General features: G+C 41.9%; 1 protein-coding gene across 11 annotated transcripts in view; it reads left to right on the top strand.

Annotated features, from left to right (window-relative positions):
- FIGLA (folliculogenesis specific bHLH transcription factor) overlaps positions 1-20,755 on the top strand; it is a 246,549-nt gene that overhangs the window by 22,285 nt on the left and 203,509 nt on the right. Inside the window, exon 2 of one of the 11 annotated variants that reach the window (XM_029603975.1) lies at positions 16,207-16,282. The exons of the other annotated variants lie outside the window; for them this stretch is intronic. The gene's annotated coding sequence lies outside the window, so the exon portion shown is untranslated. The remainder of the gene's footprint in view (positions 1-16,206; positions 16,283-20,755) is intronic. 11 annotated transcript variants of the gene reach the window in all.

Consider the following 20,755-nt stretch of genomic DNA (forward strand, 5'->3'; position numbering starts at 1 on the left):
ACTGCTACATCACAGACTGAGGAGAGACTGTTTTTCTGCTTGGGAAGACACGCGCAGCCGCACAGAGCAAAGCTCTGTATTCCACTAAGAAGCTGTGCCTCCTAGGCCCTGATGGACAGTTCCCATGACAGCATGGCTAATTCATCCTGCTATCTACGGAAACACCATTTATGGTAAGCAAACTTGCTTATTTCCATGAAGAGGGGTGCATTGGAATATCAGTCTAAGCATCCTTCAGGTCTAGTGAGCACATCCAATCGTTGGGTTGAAAGAGGGAAAGAATTGTTTTTAGGGAGACCATTTTGAACTTTTCCTTGACTAGGTATTTGTTCAGGTCACGTAAGTCCAAAATCGGTCTGAGACCTCCCGATTTCTTAGGGATTAAGAAATAAGGGGAATAAAATCCAATATTGCGGAGTTGGGATGGCAAGACACAAATTGCCTGCTGATTTTGTAGAGTTGATATATCCCCCGCTAACTAAAGGTGATTGGAGCACATGCCCCTGCTGGAAATGAAATGTGGAAGGGGAGGGCTTGGAAAGGAAGTGTAACTGATACCCCTGAGTGACTATGTCCAGGACCCAGAGATCAGATGTAATTGTCGGACGAGCTTGGCTGAATGCTGTGATTCTTCCTCCCACAGCCGTGGGAGGGGTAGGGGTAGAGGCCCTGTTGAAATTAAAAAGATATTGGCGGGTGGTTGACCCTGTGTGCGTGGCCTACCTCGACATTGTTGTTGGTGTTGCGGTTGTTGTCGAGGTGGTTGCGGATAAGGGGGAGGCCTGTAGGATGGATGGGTTCCGAAAGGCCATCTGTGGTATGGCGCTCTTCTAGCCAGTGCAAAATATGAGCAGGAGAAAGTTCCATAGGTACTGGAAGATGTTAAAGCCTGAACCGCGACATTTTGGTTTTTTAATTGAGCCACGGTTTCTTGGAGTCTATCTCCAAACAGATTGTCACCACGACAGGGGAGGTTAGCTAACTTACCATAGATGTCTTCTTGTATAGCGCTAGCTCTGAGCCACACCAAATGTCTGTCCACTATGGCTGATGCTGAGGCTCTTGAAGACGTCTCAAAGCCTTCATACTCCATCCGTAGGAGGAGTCTAATCCCCTCCTCCGTGTCCTGCACTGGTTAAGGTGGTTGAATTGTAGGATCTGTGTCAGGAATGAGCCCTTTGAGTTGTTGTAAGGATTCATACAGATATTGTATTATGTAGAACTGATGCTGATATATTCGTGCCCCTGACATAGTGGATTGGAAGATTATTTTTTCCTAAATCATCCAGACGTTTATTGTCTTTCCCCGGTGGTGTATTAGAGTGCAGCCTGGACATTTTGGCCTGTTGCATGGCTGACTCCACCACTATTGATGTGTGTGGCAGTTGAATTGAGCAATAGAATGTAGATTGCTGCATTCTGAATTTCATATCCGTCTTTCTAGACACTGGGATAATGGAATATGGTGTTTCTCAGGATCTTTCGAGTACTGCATCTAAGACTCTGTGAGATGCAGCACTGTTGGATCCGATGGGAGATCGAAGATCTTTAAGAGTCCCATCATTTCTGATCTTGGATCCGGTAGCTTGTGGACTTCCACATTTAGTACCGAGCCCACCTTGTCTATAAACTTTGGGTACGTAAGGTCTTCCAGTGGACAGTATGGTTCTTGGGGACTTTCTGGTGGGTCAGAAGGATACCCTGTAGATGAGCCTGGCAATGATGGACATGAATCAGGCTGTTTTCGGTAATGGAGGGGAGTCAACTGGCCTAGGTGTTGTAGGCTGGGGGGAAAGCTGTGTTACCACTGAAGGTTCCTTTGGTAGTTGTGGGAGTATTGGTGATATATCTGGTGAAGGTATTTGTGAAATTTCTTCGACTGGAGTGGTGGGAATCTGCATAGGGTTTGCAAATCCCAACTGTAGGGAGACTAAGAAGTCTGAAAAAGCTGATGATAATTGGGCTATTGCTTGTTGAGTCCCTTCCGGTACCTGTGGATGTATAGGAAGTGGAGAAGGTTGGCTGGGTGGATGTGGAAGTGCAGCCAATAATATGTCAGCACTATCTGTATTTAGGTTGGTGCTTATGCACTTGCATAGGTTGACTCAATCTTTGGCGCTTCACCAATGGTTCTTGTAGTTGAGGTAAAGCACGTTTTCTTTTGGAGACTGAAGAAAAGTCTGAAAAAATTTGCCCTGAGGAAGAAGAGGAAGGGGACTATGAAGATACTCTTTATCAACTCGTCTTCCGAATCCAGAGGTGATTCCAGTCGTTGAGTGTCTGGCATATGGAAGGATGTTCTGGAACCAGAAGGTGGAGTGCATTCTTCTGGGTCAGAAGGAAGAGGGTTGTCTTGTGATGTAGTAGGCCTGGATGTAGGTCCGGAGGTCGTAATATGATGAGAAGTGTAAGCTGGTTCCAAATGAGGTGATGGCACGATAGTGGGCCACTTTGATTTTGTAAGTAAAAACTTCGAAGTTCCTGAAGCAGAATGTTTGGAGTGTTGTACTTTCAACTGCTTCACAGGATGCGTCGTCTGCGTCGGCTTGTGCGTCGGAATTTGCGCGTATTTGTGGCTGTTGATGAATCGACGCATGCGCCAGGGTACGCGTCGTAGTATGTGTCGGAGCTTGCGTTGACCGATGATCCGGAGCTTGCTTCGAGCAGTGCTTCGATGCTTGCTTTGAGCAATGCTTCGAAGGGTGCTCCGATCAACGCTTCTGAGTCTTCTTCGATGAGTGTGTCGACGCATGTTCTTCCGGAGCGAAGCAGCTTCAGTCTGACTGCTTTTAGACGGTAGCGGTCCTTGCTTTGACGCATGCGAGGGCTCGGTCAAGTCCCCTCAATGATGCCTCGATTTCTTAGAAGATTTTCGCTCCTTAATATACTGTGAGTCCTTCTGTGAGGTGCCCGGTTCTAGCGATGTCGCCCTTTTAAGTTAAGGGGCATGCTTCAGCCTCTGCCCCAGGGAGGCATGAGCTTCCGACAGGGGGGCATAGGAGTCAGAGAGAGAGAGATTCTTAATTTTTCAATCTTTGCCGCTTTTTGGCATTGCACCCGCAGCGACATTCGACCACAGTGCTGGCACACTGTTTGGTCGTGGTTGGGGCCTAAGCATAGATAGCAGGCCTCATGTCAATCAGTAATGGGCATGATCTTACCACAAGCGCATGGCTTGAATCCTGATGGTCGAGGCATGGTGATCACACAGAGTCGATGGTTTTTTGACCGACTGGAATCCGATTAATCTCCTTTTTTTTTTTTTTTTAACCGAATCTGAGGAGAGTCGTGGCTCCGCGTGCGTTCCCGCTCGCGGAAAAGACAGACTGAGGAGAATCTGTCTTCCTGAGCGGGAACACACGCAGCCGCACAGAGCAAAGCTCTGTATCAGCTTTGAGAAGCTCTGCCTCTGATGCCAGACTGATAGTCCCATGACAGCATGGCTAATTCATCCTGCTATCGACGGGAAATGGTGATGTTTCTGTTTGTCCATTGTTGCACTGCGTATAGAGTCTGGCCTGTTGCCGTTACCAGTCATTTTTTGTCTTCATAAAGTACAAATAGAAATTATGATCTTTATTTTGTATTTGGTGAGGTTGAGTCTGTGTTCTGCATGTGTGACCAAAGTGAAGTATTTGCTAACATCTAGTTTTCAGTGTAGGGATCTGTAGCAGCTAGATTTATTCTGTTTTCCTAATAAGAACTGAATTTCTTTTATTTAAAAGTATTTATTTCCTCCACCCTCCAAGGTTCGGGGCAGAGTGCAATAAAACATACATAAAATTTTGAACAATAAAAAATGACGGATCCAAGATATACACATCATTAAAACAATAATATAGTATTGGAGAGTTCAAGCCTTTGTCAGTTTGCAGACTGCCAAGTACAGTATATAGTAATTACCTACGGTGATATATTAAACATCTCCTTGAACAGATATGTTTTAACAGCTGCTGGAATGTCTTAGAATAGGATATAGTGCCAAAGGGTTGATGGTAAAGGATTCAATGAGATTGGGCCAGAATTGGAGAATGCTCTCTTGTGGGTTTCAGATAAACAAGCAGCCTGGAGGGATGGAACATCTAGTAGGTGTTGATTGGAGGAAAGGAGATTTCGTGTAGGAGTAGAAAGTGTTGAACTCATTCATGGAGTTGATATACTATTAATAGACTTTCATTTTCAGTTTTTGTATTTTCCCGGGAATTTATCAGGGTTTATTTTCACAATAAAAAACCATAGAAAATCAGTGGGGAAAAAATTACTTCTCATTTTTCTTGGTGAGTATCAGAGCTTAGTTTGGTGGACAGAAGTGAGGACGGAAAAAATACATGAAGCAGATTGTTTGTTTTAATAAACATAATTTACTGTTTGCTTGCTGTACAACTTTAAAATAAAGCTCAAAATAGTTATGCCACCATGCATTAATAAATCCCAACAAAATAATGATGTCCTTTGAATCAACAGTTTACTACTTTGTGTCCTTGCAGACATTTGGTGGGGAAATAACCCTTGCTGTAGTTATACAATGTTAGGTTCTATCTTAGGAGTTACCACCCAGGAAAGAGATCTAAGCATCATAGTAGATAATACATTGAAACATCGGCTCAGTGTGCTGTAGCTGTCAAAAAAGCAAACAGAATGTTAGGAATTATTAGGAAAGGGAATGGCAAATAAAATGATGGATGTCATAATGCCTCTATATTGCTCCAAGGTGAGACTGCACCTTGAATACTGTGTGCAGTTCTGGTAGCCACTTCTCAAAAAAGATATAATTGCATTAGAAAAAGTGCACAGTAGGGTGACCAAAATAAGGCTCCCCTTTGAGGAAAGGCTAAATAAGTTAGGGCTGTTCAGTGTGGAGAAGAGACAACTGAGGGGGGATATGATAAGAGGTCTACAAAATCATGAAAGAGATCTACAAAATCATGAAAGGATTTGAGCAGGTAAATTTACTCTCTCAGATAATAGAAGGACTGGGGGCACTCCATGAAGTTAGCAAGTAGCTCACTTAAAACAAATCGAAGGTCAAATAAAGGGGGGGAGGAGTTAAGATGGGCGACTAGCCTGATTGGTGGTGAGAGCTGCTCCTCGGCGTTTTTTCCCCGGGCAAAGAAATGCCACATTCAGCGCAAAAGCGCCAGGCCAAGGAGAGCAAAACAGTCGCACCCCAAGCTGTTGCCTGTACTGGACCGATGGACGCTCACCTGATAAGGAAAGGAGAAGAATCGGGTGGAGGGAGGTTCGCAGCAGGACTCCCGGGAGGAAGAAGAATCCGGGGTCCTGCAGGAACTACAGACATCATTATCCCCGATAGTGTGCATTGTGCCCAAAAATCCAGCTGAAGCAAGTCTGGTTGAGCGACTCCGGGAAGAAGAACGTGGGGAAAGAGGTGAACACGCGTTTCGCGAGAGTGACGGACCTGAGACATCACCCGGAAGAGATGGGATGCCGTCTACCTCACCAGCCGGCTCGGGCGCAGCGACTAGCAATGAAAAGGTACTTACAAGAAATGTAGAACTGCTCTCTATGGTAAGACCTGAGCATATTACGTTAGAGGAAATTTGGCAGGCAATCCAGACCTTGAATGAGAATGTACAGAAGAAAATAAACCCTGTCTTAGATGCTCAGAGATTGTTGGAACAGCGGGTAGAAAAAATAGAAAAACCTTGGCTGAGAAAAATGAAAATACTGAGACAGAAATTTTGGAGAGTAAAAATTTACAAATGAATTTGATTAAAGAAAATAGGAATTTAATGAACAAAGTGGAAAATTTAGAAAATGTAATAAGGGGAAAAAATCTACGGATATTGAATTTTCCAAAGGAACCTCTAATTTCAGCTAAAGATGCTATAAAGAATTATATGATTCAAACATTAAAAATTTCAGAGAAAGCTCTACCGATAATTTCAAAGGCTTTCTATCTTCCTCCATTTAAAAGAGGCTTCTTGAACCAAGAGGGCTTGCAAATTGTCGCCAACTTCACCACCGCTGGATATTTCTGGGTTATTAGAATCTACAAATGAAGAGATGTTAGTCCCATCTACAATGGTTGTTACATTCCTGATACAATCAAAGAGTGGATTAGGAGACTTTATTTTCGTCATCGTCAAGAATTGTTTAAGGGGTTTAAAATTAGCATATTTCCTGATGTATCTAAATCTACACAAAAGAAGAGAAAATAATTCTTAAAATTAAAAAATAGTGCTAGAAATAGGAGCATTTTATTTAATAAAATTTCCTTAAGTGTATTTTGAAATATCAGGGGAATACTTATATATTTTATGCCCCGGAACAGGTACTGTACTTCCTGGCAAATAAAACACCTAGCGTGGTAACTTTAAATATAAATTGGAAAATCTCCACAGAAGGCTTGTTGCTATATACACATATTGGGGCAGATTTTCAAAGGGTTACGCGCCTAACTCCAAAAACCTGCTCCTGCGCACGCCGAGCCTATTTTGCATAGGCTTAGCGAAGCGCGTGTCCCGGTGCTTTGAAAAAGGGGTGGGAAGGGGGCCGGAGGCGGTCCCAAATCCTCCGGCACAGTGGCTGCGCCGGCAGCGGCCGGCACGCGCAAGTTATGAGGCAGGCGTAACTCCTGAAATAAAGGTGGGGGGGATTTAGGTAGGGCTGGGGCGTGGGTTAGATAGGGGAAGGTGGGGGGGAGCGGAAGGAAAGTTCCCTCCGATTTCGGAGCGGCCTCGGAGGGAACGGGGAAAGCCATCGGGGCTCCCCTAGGGTTCGGTGTGCACAAGTGTGAAACCCCATGCGCGCGCATGTTATAAAATCGGGCGTACATTTGTGCAAGCCAGGTAGCACACACAAATGTAGGCCGCGCGCGCAGGTTATAAAATCTGCCCCATTATGTATAAATCTCTCTGTACATCAGTCTAGTCAGTCTTTTCCTATAATATTTTGGGGTTTTCAATGAGGTTTAAATACCTCCCCCCCCGCCTTTCAATATGTGAACAAGAATAGGAGCAGATTGTTAATGTTTGTTTAAAAGTAAGATTGAATTGAATTTATGTTAAGATTGTAAAGTCTCTTTTTCTGATATGCATTTAATAAAATGAATGTATAATTGATAAAATTATAAAAATAAAATAAAAGCAAAAAAAAACAAATTTGAAGACAATTCTTTTTCACTCGGCACATAGTTAAGCTCTGGAATTCATTGCCAGAGGATATGCTTATGTCATTTAGTGTAACAAGTTTTAAAAAAGGTTTGGATATGTTTCTAGAGGAAAAATCCATAAACTGCTATTAATTAATAAGCAATAATAGCTTGAGATCTATTTAATGTTTGGGTTCTTGCCAGGTACTTGTAACTTGGCTTGGCCACTGTTGGAAACAGAATACTGGACTTGATGGACCCTTGGTCTGACCGAGTGTAGCATCTCTTTTATTCTTACATAAATTCAGTGTAATTTCCAAAAATCTTGTGTAGTGGCTTGCAGCAATTTTTTTTTAATGTCTTTTCCAAGATTTGTTGTTCCACAATCTTGGAAATAGAATTCTCGAAATTTGGCTTTCTCCACATCAGCTGAGCCAGGTGGGATACTGAGGATGCGAAAAACAGCACGGCTTAGAGTTAAAAAGTGCAATGGATTTTCCAGAATTCAAGAGGCGTGATGGTGCTATTGTCTAAAACAAGCATTGCCATGTATGCATGTAATTCACTTTCCAGTTTATCACATCCTTCATTTGAAGCCACAAAATGTGATATAACACGAAAACAGTCTTAAAATTTTTCTGTTGAAGCCACGCTTTTGCGATGAGAGAGCACAATTACTTTCCAGAATGATGAATCACTATGAAAAAGCTTCAAGGGACAGATTGCGAGTGACAGTAGCTTCACATTTCTGTGACAGCTCTTCAAGAAAATTTTGAAAATTTGTGGGTTTTGCTCACCAGCTAGCAACCTGGACATGAAAAGATTAGTTTTTTTCTGGAATCTCTCTAGATGTGCTTTTGCGAGAAAGTTTTGCAGTGATATTGTTAGCCAGAATGCCATACACCTCTGTATTAGAGAAAGCAGCTTGCTCTCAGAACAGCAGGATTCAACTACTGTATGAAGCACAGAAGAAACTGGAAGTGTTTCAATCAGAAATTCAAGTTTTATATGAAGGTTGTGTAGTTGCTTGCATTTTCAGTTTTTTGGCTTTCCCATTGTTTGGAATATTTGTGATCTAAAAGATGTATTAAGAGCTGCCTTGCTTTTTGCACACTATGTACAGCCCAAAACATCTTTTCATACAACAGAAATCGGAATGCTGCATTCAAACACAGTCTCTTCACAGATATCATTAAAGAGGTTTTTTGTTTTACTGGAATGCTTGAAAACTGCACCTAAATCAATATGAACTTATTTAAATCACCCATTTTTGGAATACACGTTGCATGAGAGACTGCCACATGGCATAGGTGAGCAGGGAAAGACAAACAAAGCAATTCAGGTATTTCATTCATTTTCATATCCTTTGTGAACTTTGCACAGTAGGAAACTGAACCATTCTTCACTGCTGCACATCCTTTCAGAAAAGAACATATTCATTTAAAGTTGTACTGACACAAGATGCTGCTGTTTGCTGACATTTCAAACTGTAAATTTGCCAAAATTAGTGCAGGCTTCTCCACAAAAAAATAAAAAACTGAAAACCAGATTGGTATGGTAGGATGGTCAAGAACATCTGGTGATTCATAGTCATCAAAAATCAAAGAGCTAACCCCATTTCTGGTCAACCTCTCCTTAATGTTGTTGGGAAGGGTAACATTCTCTTCCAAGTATTTCTTGGTGAGATTGGTTGAATTTGGTAAGATGGTCAGACATTTTTAACAAACTCCTCCAAATGACCATCAGCAAGGCCTAGTGGCTGGTCTGAAAAACATAATGCAAGGACAAATTCACATATTACATCGTGCTGATCTTGCTCTTTCTGCCATGCACATAGGAATGTGGATTCTAGTGTTTGTTTTCCCCATTTTAATTCAGTCATTCTGGGTGTCAATTTCAATACATTAAAAAAAACAAAAAAATCCACCACGTATAAAGTTCTCCTCAATTGTTACTATGTACATATACTGTCCCTACGTTCTACTATGTTTCACTGTTAAACTGTTAACCTATGTTTCTTCGTTAAACTGTTCCTACGCATGTTTTAATGTTACAATGTAAAAATGGCACGACTTCCGTCATGCTATTATCCTTTTATAATGTGAACCGATGTGATGTACCCCAATGAATGTCGGTATATAAAAGCAAATAAATAAAAAATAAATAAATACTATACCATTTGCAGTGCAAGCATTCCATTTCACGCCCTTCTCCTGTTCTGGATTTCTTAAAACTTTCAAAAACCTCATGTTCTGAGACATATTGTGCTACAGTTTTTCATTTTCTTCCTATTTCAGTGTGTATCTCTTCAACTGTACCACAGTAAATTCAAAGAGTAATAGCCTGGAAAAATGGAGAATGAACTTGGTTGGATGGTGGACATGAGATTCATCAACATGTCATTACCCCTACTTCTCTTGCTTTCCTCACTCTAATCCTAGTAATTAGGACAGACTTCCTAATTACTAGGTATCCCTTAATTATGGACACTGTATCAAATACTACTTTTAAGAATCTGCAACTGGACAATTATCTTGGAGCTCAGAAATTCACTTTATTTCATATATTTATTTGGCATTGCTTATTTTTATATTTATTGCTACGTTAAATAGTTATACTTCTTAAATAAATATAATATTTTATATATATTTATTTCCAGTTAAACTATTATCACTTTATTTAGTATTATTATTTTTTTTTTTTAAATTTAAATTTTTATTGGCACATTGTATAATAAACAATACAGTATCAGTAATTGATGATAAAACAATTAAACATTGAACAATAAACTATCAAGTGAATACCTGAGTGCCGCAATTTTCTTTTTCCCCCCCTTATTCCCTAGTACACTTTATTTAGTATTATGTTAAATTATCAACCAGTTATACTGTTCCATATATTCTACAGTTCCATGTAAAGCTCCGCTCTCTGTTGAGCAGTTCTTCGTTTTATGTAAACCGGAGTGATTTGTAGTCCCTACAAGAACTTCGGTATATAAAAATTAAAAATAAATAAATAATCCTAGATTCTTCATCTGATCTGCCCTACTACCACCCCAAAATCTACCTATGCCTCTCTTCCGCCCCCCCGATTTACCATCTCCACTCTACCTGTATGGAACATCTTTATCACTATTGATGGCAAATCTTTTACAAACCCAGCATACCAATGATCCTCCCAAGGATTGTGCCTCTCCAGCTTGATCGCCCTTCCCTTCTCCCCACTGCCAGCAGGAAGAGGAGACACATGTGTGCCACTTCTATGCTGCTGGGGTTAGAGCTAGTCCTTCTATCCTTATTGTTCTTTGGAAAAACAAAGCAGGGGTAGGTCTGGAGCCCCTGCTCTAGGAAGCCAGTATTCAAATCCCACTGATTGTCCATGTGATCTTGGGCAAGTATTTGCACTCACCATTACCTCACTAAGTACAAACTTAGGGGGTTATTTTCTAAAGCTTTATCGTGTGCGTTAAGGCCCTAACACATGCGATAAGACCTTTTTGCATGCGATATAATGCACATTAGGGGGAGGGGGCGGAGTCGGCGGTGTCTTCGCTGCTGGCGATAATGTTAGTAAAGTTATCGTCGGCAGTAGTGCTCCAAATAGCACCACCTTTCTCGGTGGCGCTATTCGGTGCAAAAGCCAGCAGCCGGTCCCCGCCATGGTGCAAAGGCTGCGGGCTTTCGCAGGATTTACCATTCTGCAAAGAATGATGAATCCAGGCCTTAGATGGTAAACTCATCGGGGAAAGGGAAAAACCTGTATCTTATCTGGATGTAACTTGCTTAGAGCTACCTACTAATAAAAATGTGAGGTTTTTAGAGAAACACACACAACACAAAATCCACATAACTAGTTAAATAATCAAAATTATAACAAAAAAAACCTTGTACTACAATTCTTAAAACTTAAATTGTTTAGAAGAACAATCATATGTGGAAAAACAATGTAGGTGCTTCCATAGAGTTTTTCCACACATGATTGTCCCACTTCTAAACAATTTAAGTTTCAAGAATTGTTAGTTTATTTTTTGTATGTCGATTTAAGTTTTTAGAGAAAGCCAGGGCCACTGAGCCTTTGTTTTATTTTTCTTGTGGAAGGTGGCGAGGTGTGGAACGATGAGCAAACACACTATAGAAAACAAGAGATTATCAATCATGCAAGGACCATAAATAACATGGCAAAATTAGCAGAGAAACAAACAGGACTACCTACCCCATATAATGAGAACAGCTTGTAAAATCAAATCAGTGTATGAACATCCAGACTGTCTTAACTAACAGATTATAGAGGAAAAAATAATAATAAAAGAAAGATAATATGACCACCTTAAACCATATTGCCATGTAATTAGGAATTGAAAACCAGAAAAACAAGGAAAGTATGTGGATGAGGCCAATAACTAATGAAAAAAGAATGGTAAAATACTCACATGTATAAAGAGAACTCGAAGAAGGGTATCCACGGGTAAGAGGGGTCAAAGAAAACCCAAGTAATATGTGCAGGACCAAGGCAAATGTAGGATCTGAAACGGAAGAAGTATTGTACAGCATAGTTGGTTTTTGGGGTGTTTTTCCCTTTAAACCAGACCAGTGGGATGGTAATGGAAAAACCAGGGGAAGTGCATGTAAAAGAACTGCGAAATAAAAAAGGTGCATGGGACAGACAAGGAATACAGACCTCAAGCGTGATACAAATTAGTTTACCTGTATAGTGAAAGAAAAAAAGAGGCAAAAACCTAGGATCAATAAGTGTAATAGTTGTGCACAAAATTGGTACTCCAAAATTACAAACCAATAGATGCCAGAAAGAGTGAAGAGAGAGAAACAACAAAGGTACTCCGTAACTAAAGATCGCTACGAATAACTGTGAAATAGCTGTGAAATAATTTCTGAGTCATTTTACTATGTTAACGGGAATACGAAAATGAATGAAAATATAAAGAATTATTAGAAGTGTGGATCATACAGTGTTCAAAAATTTCAAACAGGAACAATCCATCCTAAAGAAAGCCCCCATACTTCAAGACTTACTCACTGACACTAACCCAGATATCTGTGCTATCACAGAATCCTGGCTAAAGAATTCAGACCATGTCTTCATCAACCAACTCCCAACACAGACGTACGACATTTTCTCCATCCCTAGGCCCAAAAAAAGAGGAGGCGGCATACTCCTAGCCACCAAGAAACACCTTAACCTTAAGCTACAAACCAGTTCCCCCCCCCCCCAAGACTTGAAATTGGGCTCTTTAAATCCAAATCCCTGCAGGTCTGCCTTGTCTATGCCCCCCCCCCCCCCCCGGTATACTTGAACAGGACCCATCCCCCCTCATTGAATACATCACCGACAACATAAAGCCGGACACACCCGCAGTGATACTCGGAGACTTCAATCTCCATGTAGACACCTACCCCAACACGCCTGCTTGTGAAACTCTACTCCTTACCCTCAAAGCCCTGGGCTTCAGACAGCTAATCTCCGAGCCCACACACAAAGCTAGCCACACTCTCGACCTCCTATTTGTCAACACAAGCATCACAGTACCCCTAGCACCCATCACCACCCCCATCCCCTGGTCCGACCATTTTCTCATCAATGCCCACCTCACCATCAATACCGACACACCGATTACAAGGTCACATAAAAAAACAATTTCCTTCCGTAAACAATGTTCCTCTGATGAACTCTCCCTAACCTTCAGCAAAGTATGCGAAAACCTCGACCTAACTAACCCAGACACCGCTCTACTGTCATGGAACAAGTCTCTCTCCAACATAGCCAATGACTATTGCCCCACCATCCACAAAATAATAACCCCCACACGTACCGAGAAAAAGCCATGGTACACCGCTGAACTAAGAAAACTGAAGCAAGAACTCAGAACCAAAGAACGTACCTGGCGCAAACAACCCACACATAAAATGGCCTACAAACACACATTGCATACATACCGTCAAGCAACTCTCCACACCAAACGTGACTTCTACGCAGCAAAAATCCACAGCTTTAAATTCAATCCAAATGCCTTATTCTCCCTCGTTGCAGAACTCACAAAGTCCCCCTTTCCCTCCTCCCAAGAAATAAACAGCATAGAGAAATGTGAGAAACTAGCTGACTACTTTCAAAGCAAAATCTCCAAAATTCTAACCCGACTCCCCTCCAACCCCGCATCCACAGACCCACTACCTATCGACAACAAAACTAACCTAGACTCCCTCGACACTACCTCCGTGAAGGAAGTTGAATCCATATTAAAAAAGATGCGACCAGCCACCCATATCGTAGACACCATCCCTTCAAAAATCCTCCTCACCATTCCCTCTGCCATTGCAAAACCAATAGCAGAAATCATAAACTGCTCCATTATCTCCGGGAAAGTCCCCGACCCACTTAAACTTGCCATCGTGAAGCCACTACTAAAGAAACCCACCCTCGACCACAATGACCCTGCAAACTACAGGCCCATTTCCAATCTGCCTTTCATATCCAAAATCATGGAGAAAGTAGTCAACACGCAACTCACCGATTTCCTAGAAGAAAACAATATCTTACACCCCACTCAATATGGTTTTCGTAAAGACCGAAGCACCGAAAAACTCCTACTTGCAATAACGGATACCATCCTCAAAGGCTTGGACCACGGCCAATCATATATACTTGCCCTTCTCGATATCTCAGCCGCCTTTGATACCGTGAACCATCAAATCCTAATATCACGCTTAGCGGAGATAGGCATCTCAAACACAGCCCTATCCTGGTTCTCCTCATACCTTGACCACCGTAAGTACTTAGTCAAGCTTGATAATTATGAATCCGCTCACATTCCCCTCACACAAGGCGTACCCCAAGGCTCCTCTTTATTCTCTACCCTCTTCAATATATACTTACTCCCACTCTGCCACCTTCTCTCTAAACTAGGACTAAAATTCTTCTTATATGCAGACGACGTACAAATACTTATTCCAATTCAAAAATCCATCAACGAAACCCTTCAATACTGGGAAATATGTCTGACCTCCATCAATTCTCTCCTCTCCAATCTCCACCTAGCACTCAACGCCTCTAAAACTGAAATCCTCATCCTAGCAAATCAACCAATCAACTCAATACACCAAATGATTCATAACGCTTCACAAGCTCACACTCTACCGCCCAATGTCAGAGATTTAGGAATCACCCTAGACAATCAACTCAGCTTCAAATCCCACATTAAATCACTTCTAAAAGGGGGCTTCTACAAACTTCAAATCCTCAAAAAACTGAAGCCCCTTCTCCACGCCAATGACTTCCGCACTGTTATGCAGACCACCTTACTATCCAAACTCGACTATTGCAACTCCCTTCTCTTAGGCCTCCCTGCCTCTACCATCAAACCCCTTCAAATCCTTCAAAATGCTATGGCAAGAATCTTAACAAACACCAGAAAAACTGACCATATTACTCCCGTTCTCCAAGATCTCCATTGGCTCCCCATCACCTTCCGTTCCCAATACAAAACACTTACCATCCTCCATAACACATTATACAATAGCAATTCACCCTGGCTTGAAGATATGCCAAAATTCCGTCAAGCTAATCGCCCCACCAGAAACTCCCTCGCTGGCACTCTCCAAATCCCATCACTTAAAATTGGGCACCTCACCACTACTAGGGATAGAGCCTTCTCCATTGCGGGCCCTACCCTCTGGAATTCCCTACCCGTCAAACTCCGCTTAGAACCGTCCCTGAGCCATTTCAAAAAAGGAATCAAGACATGGCTCTTTAAACAGGCCTACCCCAATTCCTCCCAATCCTAGTCACTGCTCTCCTTGAACCACCCCTGTTCCAACTCAGCTCTGTACCCTCCCTCCCACCACCCCGCTCTCTCACCCCCTAGCAACCTCTCCCTGAAAGAACCCCACCCTATTGCACCCTTTTCCCTCCACCCCCTCCACTCCTTTCCCCCCCCCCCGCACCAGCTTTTTAATTGTACATACGTGCACTTGCCTCTGTCATATTGTAAATAAGTTTCATAAACTAATTTCTTAAGTGCACACGCCCCTTAACATTGTTTATTAGTTCATTTGCACTTCTAATCCTAATATGAATGCAAATAGTTGTAACTCTTCTTGCTGAATCTCTACTCCTGTACTTTTGTATATCTTCCAGTTAACCCCTCCCCTGTTCATTGTAATTTCCTTTCCTTTATCAGTTACTTGTAAACCAACATGATGTGTCCTACGAATGCCGGTATAAAAAAAGTGTTGAATAAATAAATACGGCAAACGCTGAAAAGAGAAAAAAAGAGAAAATTGGAAATGTTCAAAAGAAAAGTGGTGCAGGTACCACAAATAACCATGCAGAAAACATTAAAAACTTATAAAAGTGTATTAAGATGTTGGTGTACTCGATGAAATAACTAGAGGGGGACCAAATTATATCAATAAAGAGGTATTGTAATGAGTATACTGTGAAGAGCCAACACTAAAGAAGTAAACTACGGTGAAAAGTACAGGAATTGCGTTTAAGCCAAAAATATATAATGGATATAAAGAGGAATGCATACAGATTTTAAAAACAGTTATTGTGAAATTCTGACTATTTAAATATGCAACCAAAGCTGGTACATCGTAAAGGATGGGCTGACACAGCTTATCAAAGCAAGAGTGAGGACTAGAAGCATCCAGTTTAAAGGAAAAAATGGGACTTGGCTAATTGATGACATAAGAGTGAAGAAAGATAACAAGTTGCATAAGTGGCAACCCAGGGCCCAAAATAGTGACCTGACCGAATGATGAGAATGAATTGTGTGATAATAGTGTAATGGGGTTTTAGGAGAAAAGTTCATAAATGCCTAGGAATTAATTGAGAATAATAGAGAAAACTAAAAATTAGAAAATAAAAGAATAAAGAATGAAGACTAATCCTTAGAGGGAAAAAATTATGTGAAGAAGGAAGAAGCAAGGGAGGGGAGGGAAAAGGGAGGGGGCCTCATCTACATACTTTCCTTGGTTTTCTGGTATTTAAGTGATTTTTAATTCTTAATTACAAGGCAATATGGTTTAAGGTGGTCACATTATCTTTTTTTTTTAATTATTATTTTTTTCCTTTAGATAACCTAATGTTAGCCAGGACAGTCTGGATGTTCATACACTGATTTGATTTTACAAGCTGTTCTGATTGTATGGGGTAGGTACTCCTGTTCATTTCTCTGCTAATTTTGCCACGTTATTTATGGTCCTTATATGATTGATAATCTCCTTTTTCTTCCAAAGTTTTAACATCAACCAGATTACATCATATGTGACTAGTCCCTCCCGATGCAGCCCTAGCGAAACACGGTTCCGTGTCGGGTGACTGATTTTCTAATAAATATTTTGATAACCTGGAATAACATATTTTCTGTTGTGAATGTTTATCTTTAACTTATATCGACCATGTACATAAACCTGCTGGACTAATTAGTTCTATAGTGTGTTTGCTCATCATTCCACACCCATTGGTGGCTTAATTCTGTTATAACTAGATACTTTTTAATCCTATGGGGAGTTTGTTCCATAGGGTGGGGCTGGCAAGTGATAGCGCTCGTTTTCTTGTAGATGATCTGTGTGTGGTTTTCGGGGAAGATGTTTGTAGGAGTCCGGTGTTTGCGGAGCGAAGGTTCCTTGTTGGGGTGTGGAGGTGCAGGGGTGTAGTCAGCCAGTTTTGTTTGTTGTTGTTGGAGAGTTTTGTGTATGATGGATAGAGCCTTGTATTGGATTCTCTGTTGGATAGGCAGCTAGTGCAGTTCTTTGAGGATGGGAGTGATGTGATCTGATCTTCTGCTGTTTGTGAGGGCTCTGGCAGCAGCGTTTTGGAGTAGTTGGATAGGTTTAAGGGTGGAAGCTCGGAGTCCTAGTAGGAGAGAGTTGCAGTAGTCGAGTTTTGAAAACAGAAGGGCCTGGAGGAAGGTTCAGAAGTCTTGTGGGTAGAGAAGAGGTTTGAGTTTTCTTAGGATCTGGAGTTTGTGGAATCCATCTTTTAACAGGTTGTTAATGTGTTTTTGTAGTTTATTTGGTTATCCAGCATGATGCCTAGTTTTTTTATTGATGAGTGTCTGGTTTTTTGATATGTGGTGAGGTCATTGGTGGGAGATGGATTAGGATTGTTGGATATGTATAGGATTTCTGTTTTGTTGTGTTTGAGGGTGAGGTATAGCTGAGAGAGTAGGTTTTTTATCGTGAGTAGGTGGGAGTTGCATTGGTTTAGGGTTTTTTCAATTGAGGCTTTGATTGGGAGTAGATTTTGCACATCGTCGGCGTATACATAGTGGATCAATCCTAGTCCGTTTAGGAGTTCGCACAGGGGGTTCATGTAAATGTTGAATAGTGTGGATGAGAGGGAGGATCCTTGAGGGACACTGTGGGGAAGGGGGATTTGCATGGATTCAGTGTCGTTGAGTCTGACTTTGTAGGACCTGTTGGATAGGTATGAATTGAACCAGTTAAGAGTTGTACCATGTAGGCCGATTTCTCTTAGTCTGTGTAATAGAATTTTGTGGTTGACAGTGTCGAAAGCTGCGGAGATGTCCGATAGGGAAAGTAGCAAGGTTTAGGTGCTGAGGGATGATCTGAATCCGTGTTGGGTTGGATATAGTATGTTGTGGGTGTTTAGGTGTTCTGAGAGTTGATGGTTCACAATTTTTTCGAGGATTTTGGCTATGAAAGGTAGGTTCGATATTGGTCTGAAATTTGCTGGATCGGCTTCATCTAGTTGTGGCTTTTTGAGGATCGGCTTGATTATGGTGCATTTTAGCTTACCTGGGTAGATGCCTTGATCAAGTGATAGCCAAACTAATAGCAAACATAGTCAATCTATGTGGTTCGGTATTTACTTAAGGAATTTTATCGGAATTGGGTCGATGGGATGTGCAGCAGAATTGATGTTTTGTATGATTGCTTCAATTTCGGTAGATGCAACGTTTTCGAAATGTGTCTAGTTCCCCTTGTCTGTGGTTGAGTCAGTGGTGATTTTATCGTTTGACATGGGGTTCTTCAAAATTAGATTTATTTATTTTTTGTTGTTGAAGAATTGGGCTAACTCGTCGCAGGTGCTTGTCTGGCTGCACTGGGTGCATTTTGAATTGGTTGGGTGAGGTTATTAGCATATGTAAAAAGGGTTCTGGGGTTGGATTGGTAGTTGTGTATCTTCATAGCGTGGAAGGTGCATTTGGCTCTGTCTATGTCGATCTTGTATATGTAGAGAATGGTTCTGAAATGGTCTTTTAGCTGGGGGGTGGGATTTCGTCTCCATTTCTTTTCGGCTTGTCTTAATAGGTGTTTGATCTTCTTCAGTTCGGCGGTGTACCATGGTGCTTTTTGTTTGGATGCTGGTTTGAGTACTTTTTTTTATGAGTGGGCATTTGATTTTGGCGACCTCAGTGTTAATGTTGAGCCATGATTCTATGGTGGAGTTTGTCGGTTATGTTTAGGGTTTTCAGGGAGTCTGGGAGTGTTTCTAATAAGTCTTCGCTGGTGCATGCTTTATTGAACTCGATGATTGTATGGGGTTTTCATTAGTTTGATGGGGTTTGAATTAGTTTGTTCTGACCAAGGTATTGTGGTTGCTGTTGGCGGTGTGCTGTTTTGGTATCGTTTTGTTGGTAAAAATGAGGTCAAGTGTGTGACCCGTTTTGTGGGTGGGGGTTTCTCTGATTTGTTTAAAGCCGATTGCTTTCATGGAGTCAGTGAGGAGTTGGCAAGTGGGAGTGGGAGGAGTTTTGTCCATGTGTATGTTGAAGTCTCCTAGTACTATTGCAGGGATGTCCATGTTGATGTTAGCAAAGGTTTCAATTAGTGGGGATATGTTCTGTTTGAGGAGGCCTGGTGGTGCATAGATGAGGAGGATTTAGAGGTTCTTTGGTTTAAAGAGGCCTATTTTGATTGGGGGGGGGGAGGCTGATGGGATGGATTTTAAATTTGAGTCTTTTTGATGCTATGAATACAAACTCCCCATTGGATTAAGAACAGAACCATCAATTCATTCATTCAAGAAAAATCTTAAAACCTGGCTATTTCACAAAGCCTTTGCAGCAATAACATGACCTCAATCCCAAACTGGGTATCCTCCTCAACCATCTATAATCAATTACCATCAATTCATCCTAACTTCTACCCCCTCCCCCCCTAAAAAACACCAACTCCGGCCCTCCTGCAACTTCCACCCCATTGACTTTTTGCCCGCTGCCAATCTACCAAAGCTATTCTGCTGCAACAAACATGAGAATTCCCCCCAAACCTGCCCCCTCCCCTCCACCCAATGTACACGATCTGTCTTAGATTATTCATACCCAGCCTTATTCAGCCATCAAGCAACCATCATATTAACTTGTAATATATAACAATTACACCTTGACAATTTGCTTAACCATCGATCTTTCAGTCTTAAGCGGTTACAACGCTCACTGGTGTAAAGTAAAGGACGTACTGGACCATCAGCAATGATACATATTCACTTGTAACAGATAAGAACTGCACCCTGACCATTGGTTTAACTTGTTTCTTTTAACTTTTATAAATGCTCGATGTATTTGACAAAAGGGATCACCTGGCTCCCCGCCCTACTTAGCTATTTGTTTATCATTGTGACAAGTGACAGTTTAACTTAGTTTACTTTAACTTTATCATTTAACTGTTTTATATGTTCCATGTATTTCACATAAGGAAACGCCTTGTTTCCTGCTCCCCTCAGTTGTCTGTAAACCATTGTGATATGTAAAATCTAACATCAGTATATGCAAACAAACAAATTAAATAAATACATTTTCCTGGCGTGTAGCCAGATGGACTCAGAACGAATGGGTATAGTATGCTCGTGCTAGCAGTTGGAGACGGATCTGACGTCAGCACGGGTATATATACCCCCACAGGAAGCGTAGCAACTTAGTAATTTTGGAGAGCCTGCACGCTTGCTGAGCGTGTTTTCCAAATCTACTTTCTACTTTCTTTTCACTAAAACTTCTACAGCATCGAGCCCCACACTCCTGCGGTGATACCCTAAGGTCCCTCCCCCAGTAGAGTTTCCCAGGGTGATTTCCGTGATCCCCCGGAGGTTTAAGTCCTCGGTCCGGTGGCCAAATCGCGGCAGGGACGTAGCCCCCGGGCGAGGTTCGGGTGAAGCATACGAGGCGCCTCGGTCCCGGCTTGGACGAGGCAGCGGGTGCATATCCTCAACCGCGGCGGTGAAGGTACTTGCCCTCTCCCCCCGCAGCCGGAGACCGCCCGGGTTCCAGCCGGGAAGCGCCGAGGATCAGGTAAGGCGTACGTCTTTTACTTCTGGTCTCCGAGGATCGGCGGTGTGGCACGCCGTGGAGGGCGCCATTTTGTGGCCTTGTTCAGGTATTGAGCGCCCGTAATAGGCGCAAGCCTATGACTAAGCGCATATTCTATTCCTCATTGTGCGTATATTGCATTATTGCTGAGAGCATATTGAATAACATTGAGCCTGTATTGCTAACCGCTTATTGCTGACAGCATATTGAATACCATTGAGCGAGTATTGTTAACCGCTTATTGCTGTGAGCATATTGCATACCATTGTGCGTGTATTGCTAACCGCTTATTGCTGTGAGCATATTGAATACCATTGAGCGAGTATTGTTAACCGCTTATTGCTGTGAGCATA

This window comes from Rhinatrema bivittatum, chromosome 5 (genome assembly GCF_901001135.1).
Source record: "Rhinatrema bivittatum chromosome 5, aRhiBiv1.1, whole genome shotgun sequence".
NCBI lineage: Eukaryota > Metazoa > Chordata > Amphibia > Gymnophiona > Rhinatrematidae > Rhinatrema > Rhinatrema bivittatum.